Below are 8453 nucleotides of genomic sequence, written 5' to 3'. Positions count from 1 at the left end.
AAATTAAAGCTCTATACATTTAAATCTTGAAAAAATATACAAAAAAAACTATTATATCTTTTATTATATAACATTAAACCACGAGTGTAAGTCCCTCTCCAAGCACAAGAGCACAGTCTCTTTTATGGAGAGGCACAGCGAATCGAAATATAAAAGTTATCCATATGTATAAATGATTCAAATGTATTATGTTATAAATAAAAATGTAAATATATTCAATGAATAAAAAAATGTAAATAATATACAATAATATAAGTATCTATATATAATATAGTATATTCTAAGTATATATTATGTAAAATAAAACATTTCTTAGAAATTCATAACATCTATGGCTATTATTAAATATGATACTAAAACAAGTTTAATTTGATATCATAGTAGGCACCATTATTACAAACCCCTTGAGACTTAATTAGTGTCATATTTTGGGTAGCAACCTATTCTGAAGAACAGTGTTTAAAGTATATTAATGCTCTTTATTTTATGGTAATATTACGAAATAAATTAACATTAATAGAAAATTCTTCTTTTATATTTATTAATCATCTTTCATTTTCTAAATCTTATGGTAACGAGTTGAAGCCCATAAGGTTCATATGGTTCTTACATTATTTAAATAAAATAAGAAAAATTGAATTAATGATGAAAATAAATAAATAAAATTTCATCAAAAGTAAAATGAAGTGATATAAACCCTCTCGTACGTTTTTTATTTAAATTAATAACGAAAAGTTCTAGCTTGGAAGTTATGTAGTGGTTAAACAAATAAACTTTTTTTTTATTAAAATATGGAAATTTTAGAATAAAGGCCTCATATGACATTTATTAGTATTTTAGGGATTTAAACATTTCAATGCCAATGTTTAAAAAATATAAAAAATCATGTAAATAGAATTACAAATAATTGCTTTTACTTATATATAAAACATTTTTTTCTTCCAAAATGACAAAATATGAATATAATAATGTTACAATTGAACTGAACTGAACTGAACAAATGCTAATAATATTGGATTTAACCTTTTCATAGCCGCAAATAAATTACGCGGCAGTGCTCAACAGGCCAAGTATTTTTTTGAAAAAAAAAAGTTGTCTAAAGATTTTTTTTTGTTGTTTTTATTGAATTATAATTTACTTACCAAATATTATATCCCGCATCGATTGTTAGAGTTTTATTCTTGAAGTTAAACCAGTTTCAAATTTTCAGGGTTGTCACACTAAGTCGCACACGCAAGTTTTTATTAAATTTAATATTAACACACAACTATTATTTATCAATGGAATATTTTAAAATAATAAGAAAAACACAAAAAAATTGATCAAAATAAAAACCCCTGGCGTTCAAAACAATCGATTAAAATAATCAATATTTCAAGTGGTTTGAGTGGTAGCCCTAATGACATCTGTCAACTGTCAGCTGAAAGTGATACCGATAAATCACTTAAAAGTATTTAAAAACTTTATAAAATATTTTGTGACAACTTCAACTGATGGCAATGTATGTTCCGTTTTTGACAGATTGTCAATATGAGTTAAAACTGCGGAGTAATACGTCATCAAAAGTACTGACGAGATATCTCGTCTCTGGCCATACGGGCACTCCGCCATTTGCCGAGATATCTCGTCTCTGGCAACCATCGGGTTAAACAGATTTCATGCGCGTGAATTGAAATCTCAAAAACACATATCTAATTTCCTTTTATGTGGCGGATAAATGTGACTTTAAAACAAATATATAATCGACTCATTTCTGTCATCATTCCATCGATGCGATGTATATTATAACACCTACGTCTATTTAAAAAAATGTTAAATTACATATCTTTGACAATTTTTGCAGTAACCAATGTGTTTATTGTAATAGTATATTTATAAAGTTTAAAGTATTTTTGTTTAATCTTCCATGTACTCTCACTGAAGCCACCATATATTTAATCCAATTAAATTTAATAATGGTCTAATTTACACCATTAAATACTAAAATTCTACCACATCAAAACTTTTTCGTGATACGCATATATTTTCTCGTTGAAAATGTACGAAGGTAAACATTTCAAAATTTCCTTCAAAGTTGCACGGAGTTTTGGACTGATAAGGGTTAAAAGACACGATTGGGATAATAAAATGGGGGTCGTGCTCAAATGTTTAAAGATAATAAATTATTTCCACCGAAATTATTCAATGAAAATTTCTGTAAAATAAATTAAAACGAATTCATTTATGTTAATATTTGGGAAAAGGGAATAAAATAAATTATAATATTTTTCGCTCATTATAACGCTTGGGCAAGCGCATGGGCAACGAGGAGCAACGCATCACTTTTTTCATGCATACTTGAACAAAAAGGGATACTTTTACCAACGCACACTGGGATATTAAAAATAACAGGGCAAAAAAATTTATTTCATTAATTGATTCGGCAGTCACTTTGTAATAAAAAATCAAAAAAATATAACTAAAGACACATAAAAATTATTGAAAATTTCGTCCCCTATTTTTTTATGTAAAACGAATCGATATCAATGTTTATTTTTTATATTATACACTTAAATAAATCAAGAAACCATGAGCTTTAGATATGTTAAAACGATGATTTTTAGACTGACCATATCTTAGATAAATGACATTTACTAAATGTGATACTCTTTGAAATATTGTTCATAAAATGGCGACTGCAACGTCACGTACTAAGACCATCGACACACAACTATTTAACAACTAATGTCAAATATAAAGAATAAAATAAAAGGTTAAAATTATAAATAAATAAATTTTCTAACCCCCCTCATCCGCACCCAATGTTGCATAAGGCACTGCATCGTATTGACGCAGTGTTATCTCAATCGTTACTTACATGAAGACAAGGTGATCACTCTTGCGCTTCAGGGACAGTCCAGGGTAATATTAAATAAATATTAGAGTGTAAAATCACTAAAACTTATTTTCACCCACCCCTGGAAATCATTTCCGAGACCTCCAGCACGGTAGCTAAACACGCTATAAATAAATAATACATAAATAAATACATATTTAGAAATTATTGTTATTAATATTATTATTATTCCAGTTTAATTAAACGGTGGCTGCAATACTTATTTATCAATATTTTACTAACAAATACATAGTATTTGGTAATAATAATGAATAAATAAAAAATAAAAACAATAAATAGAAATAAAATAACATAAAAAATCTGAATAGATAATGTGAGATGATTAGTTCGTTGCAAATCACAACACTTCACTCCAGTACCACTACATATCCAACCCTTATTTTTGTTCTACAGGCAGTTCTACATGTACGTGTGTGTGTGCGTGCGTGCGTGCGTGCGTGCGTGCGTGCGTGCGTGCGTGCGTGCGTGCGTGCGTGCGTGCGTGCGTGGGTGCGTGCGTGCGTGCGTGCGTGCGTGCGTGTGTGTGTGTGTGTGTAGTTATCACATTCAAGACGTACAGTTTAACTAAATAAAAAGCGTATTATATTAAATTATCTTACCGTGTTAAAATCACAGTTTGCAATAAATAGCTCAACGGTTTCATCTTGTTCGAGGAACATACCACTCGCACTACAGTGTCGAGGTAACTTCATGAAGGCCCTGTATTCATGTTTGTGTATGTGTGTGTGTAATTATCACATACAAAGCGTATTGTTTATTTAAATGAAAAGCCTATTTTATTCAAATTTGCTAACCGTGTTAAAATCACAGTGTGCATAACGGTTTCGGAGCAAAATCACCTTGTTAGGGGAGAATTTAAAATAATATCAGTGGGATGCTCAGTAGCCGTGCAAGGCAAGGGTTGCAGCCGAGATAAGAAAGCAAGGCTATGACAGAAGAGATTTATATTTATTAGACTTAAGGGATGTTGTGTGAGCGAGCGGAGGGCGTCGGGGAGCGGAAGGGGTAGCACTCTTTCTGCCATCACGTGTGAATGGATAAAAATGGCGAAATTTCTGCAAGAGGCGGCTAATATGTAGAAAGATAACCAGAACGTAAAATGCAAATAAGCATTTTAATTTCACACATTTATGTATGAAAAAAAAACATGGGTAGAATTGGTGAATGTTACACGCGTGTAAAGTGATCACATAACCAAGCCTATTACGATTGTAAGCCCTGTAAATGCCCAGATATCCATATTATCCTTCATTTTTGTTGAGATGTCAAAAAAATTAAGATGTTCGGGTTTTCTTTAAATGTCCTGCGTCATTTCTGAAGGGTCACTCACTTGTGAGTTAATGATTTAACTACATGCACCCTCGTGACCTTTTTTATATTAGGAGCCATGGAAAAATAATAAATGCAGTTAGAAAATCTAGAATGCTAGCTCATTACAAGGACACACAGATAAGCTTTTGAAAATCTAAATACATATTTTCGAGCTGTTGGCGCCGGGGTGGGAAAATACTCAATTGCGAAATAGGGGTCGAGGGCTCGATTTTCTCCAATTGAAAATTAATTTCATTAATTGATTCGGCAGTCACTTTGTGGTAAAACCCATCCATTTTTAATTACTAAGTAAATACCACTATTTCTTAAAATCTACTGTGACACGTGTTTCGATGCATTCCGCATCATTTTCATACGGTGTTTGAAAATGATGCGGAATGCATCGAAACACGTGTCACAGTAGATTTTAAGAAATAGTGGTATTTACCATTTATAATTTTTAATTAAAAATGCAAAATAATTTTAATCCCATTTTTTTTGCACATACATAGTTTAAGAAGAAAATATTCTTTTAAATATTTTTTTTACATACTATAAAAAGAATAGATTTTTTAAAAGTAATGTTTAAAATATTAACAATTAATAAACATAACCCGGATATTTTCAATATTTTATGAATTCTTAACATTTGAAGAATTTGGAACTTTGGAGGATTTACAGGGCTTAAGACCCGTCATAGGCTTGGTTATTTTTTTGAAATTTTATCATTTATGAAGAAGAATATGGAAGTCTGGGATGGATAGAGTCACAAACTCTGAACCAAATCTATTACAGGTCGTAAGCCCTGTTAATACCCAAACTTCCGTATTTTTCTTCATCTACATTGAGATGTCTAAAAATGTAAAAAAAACAACTCCTAAATAAGTGGAGATAATCCAGATTTTCGAACAAGTATTTGGACACACATTTAAAATGTTATAGATATTTTCGAGATATAAAATTCAACGTTCAAAGTATATAGTAATTGAGATTTTTCAATATGACGTTGCATGCATATGATTTTATGGTCCAGAATAAAAAAGCTTAAATAATTAGTTTCCTCCCATCTAATTAGGTCAAGCGTATTCCGTTACACTTTGCTTAAGAACTACCTAATTAAAAAACCCTATTAATATTTTCCTTCTATTTTCATAATGCTTCCCAAGAGACGTGTTAAAAAATATCCAGTCAGCTCGTTATAATTCATAAATTATAAAATGAAACATCACTAAGTTAGTGTTTTTTATTATTTTCATAATAAATTAATTAAATGGGTCATTCCAAATACATAATGAGTAATTCCAATAACTGATAACTAGAAAAAATGCATGTAGGCATATACAGAATTATACAGCTCATTCTAATTCATAAATTACAAAACAAAGTTAGCAAAGCTAGTGTTAATGATTATTTATTTTTTTAAATAAATGAAATAAGTCATGTCAAATAAAGGATGAGTAATAAAAATTAGTAGAAATTTTTAAATTATTTTAAATTACAATAATTTCAAAACCTCTAAAAATTTTAAAGTGTAAAATTATTTTTGATAAGAAAACCCTATTTGAAAATGGTATTCAGATACATCGTCAAAGATTAGAATTTAAAAAAAAATGTGTACATTCTGAACCAAGTTGTATATTTGTATAATGGAACAAATTGCCGCAGAATTATCTCCTATCCAAATTCATGGATTAAGGGGGGGGGGGGGGTACAGATGACATTAGTGAGAGCGTAGGGTGAATGAAATAATTGCTATATGGAAATGTGAAAATAATAAATAATTATATAGGAGATGAAAAGAGTGAAACAGAACGTTCCCCTCGGGGTTACATACTCGTACTAGTATTGTCTTGATTAACTTAGAAACCTTGACGAAGTCTAACATACAATATATGTTTTCAATAACAACGCATTTTTTTAAACGTCAACATTTTTTGTCAAAATCTAACACATGTCCATATTAACATATCCTGTTAATTTATTAATTGAACTAGGATATAAATTATGCAATAATCACGTGTGCATACAGATAATTTATAATCTATCTTACCTTTAATTCAAAGCCAGAATTACAGAGCGCCCTTTGATCTTTTGAGACTCGATATAAAAGCCAACCCAAGCAGAGAAACGCTATTAGAAGTATGGATTCTATTAAACCTTCTGTCAAACGTGACTGGAGATTAACGTAAAGATACTGTCTACACGTACTCAAAGTTTCCGTTTAAACGATGTGTGAACCTAATGTTGTACCAGAGATGTTTGAATAAAAGCTCCGAGACAGCTTTGTCATGATGTGCTAAGATAAAGCTTTGATCATATGGATTATGTTAGTATCTAAATTCTGGGTTTAAATTGTATCTACTTTCCGAGCACCGTAAGCTTTAAGCTCATTGATGTAAGAGTTGTTTTCAGAGATAATTATATTGGTATATAAACAGGTTTATCATTCTCTCAGCGTAGAGGGGTTCTTTGTCGAAACTGACTTTTTAAATATCAATAAAAATATTAACTGATTTTTATTAATTACTGTTAAATGTCAAATAAATAATAAGACGTTGAATACGTACGTAAGTTAATTCTTTAAAAAAAACTGAAATGGATCTATTTAATTAAAATCTGTTAAGTTTCATCGAGTTTTATCATTTAAATTAAAGGAAAGGAAATTAATATTAATTCATATATTTAATAAAGGAGAGGTTAAGGATATTAGAGGCAATGGCCAGGGTCCTTCGGGTTGCTTACCAGTACTCGTTTTAGTTTGTGTAATATATACGCTACGAATTCGTAAAAGTTCCTCGAATATAAACTTCTTTCCTAATCATATTTTATTCTGCTATTTTAGGAATAGTGCACAAAAAAACCGTAGCTGATGATTTTTTCAAAACGAATTCAATATCTACCTATTTTGAATATATAATTTTCCATACATTGTGTATGGTCAATTTACTTAACTTTAAATCAGTCAATAAATAAGATTAAGATAATCATATGTTCAAAAATACGATTTGGTACTAACTATTGTTCACAGTTTACATAATAGTTACTCAATTCTTTACAAAAATTAGATGGGAGAAATTATACGATTCGAAAAATTATATAATACAACATCGCATGTAATATGGTGGATACGTTTGCGAGTTGCTAGGTTTTTTATTTGGTGAAGAATTATTCTTTTGTCGTATTTCAAGGATTTGTGTTATTATCTGGCAACCAAAATTTGGTACATTTAAATAAAAGATGTCCGCCAAAAACCGCTTCTGTCCAAATACTATGAAAAACCACGAAAGCTCGAATAATCAATATTAAATTCATAGGTTAATGCAAAAATATTTCGTCTATTTTTGTTTTTAAACATAGAGACTCGAATAAAAAAGTGAATGACTATAAAATGTTGATTTGCGTGGACCATGGATAATTTAAATACATAAAAGGTTGTTTCTCGCAAAAATACAAAAAATTCTCACATCAACGGTTTTCAGGACGTCATATTGCTCACTCCTTTCAAGAATGTCATAAATCAAAAAACTTGATTTTTCAGGAGAACGTTTTCAATGTTTAAAAATGTAATACAATGTATTAAAAATAAATTACTAGCCACTTATTGAACTTTTTACTGTGCAACAGATCTTTTTAGGTAAAACCTGAAGGTTTTTTCTCCATTTGAAAAATATTAAGTTTATTAAAAAAAAATTAAAGAATTCCATTTCTTCAAAATGCAAAAATAACTTTCTGCCATGTAGCGGGTAAATATTAAGTTAAAAATATGCCTCTTTTGCTGGAAAATAGTACATTTTCTGAGCATTCCGAAAACATGCACAACTGAATTTACTATTTTTGATATATGACGTTCTTCTAAGGAGTGAGCGATATGTTGAGAAGTCATCTTTGTTGAATAGCTATAAAAAAAAACTTTATGTAAATAACACATATCTAAATACAGAAAAATTAAAAAAAAAAACGTTTGCATTGATTATCATGATTGACGCAATCAGTCAACACATTTGGTTAAAACTGAAAAATGACGATTTTTGATTTATGACGTTCTTGAAAGGAGTGAGCGATATCGGACAATAATATTGACTCTATTTAATATAGAATCGGACAATAATATTGACTCTATTTAATATGGACTTACCCTAGAAGAACCTAAAAGACTACACGTATCAATCACGTGTTGTCAATACGTGAAATCGATAGTTTGATATCGGGTCGCCAGATGGGGTTGACGGTGAATTGCAAAAACCAT

This window comes from Brachycentrus maculatus, unplaced genomic scaffold (genome assembly GCF_059751285.1).
Source record: "Brachycentrus maculatus isolate JH-2025_06_01 unplaced genomic scaffold, ASM5975128v1 h1tg000042l, whole genome shotgun sequence".
Taxonomy (NCBI): domain Eukaryota; kingdom Metazoa; phylum Arthropoda; class Insecta; order Trichoptera; family Brachycentridae; genus Brachycentrus; species Brachycentrus maculatus.
Note: the sequence above shows the minus strand (reverse complement) of the source record.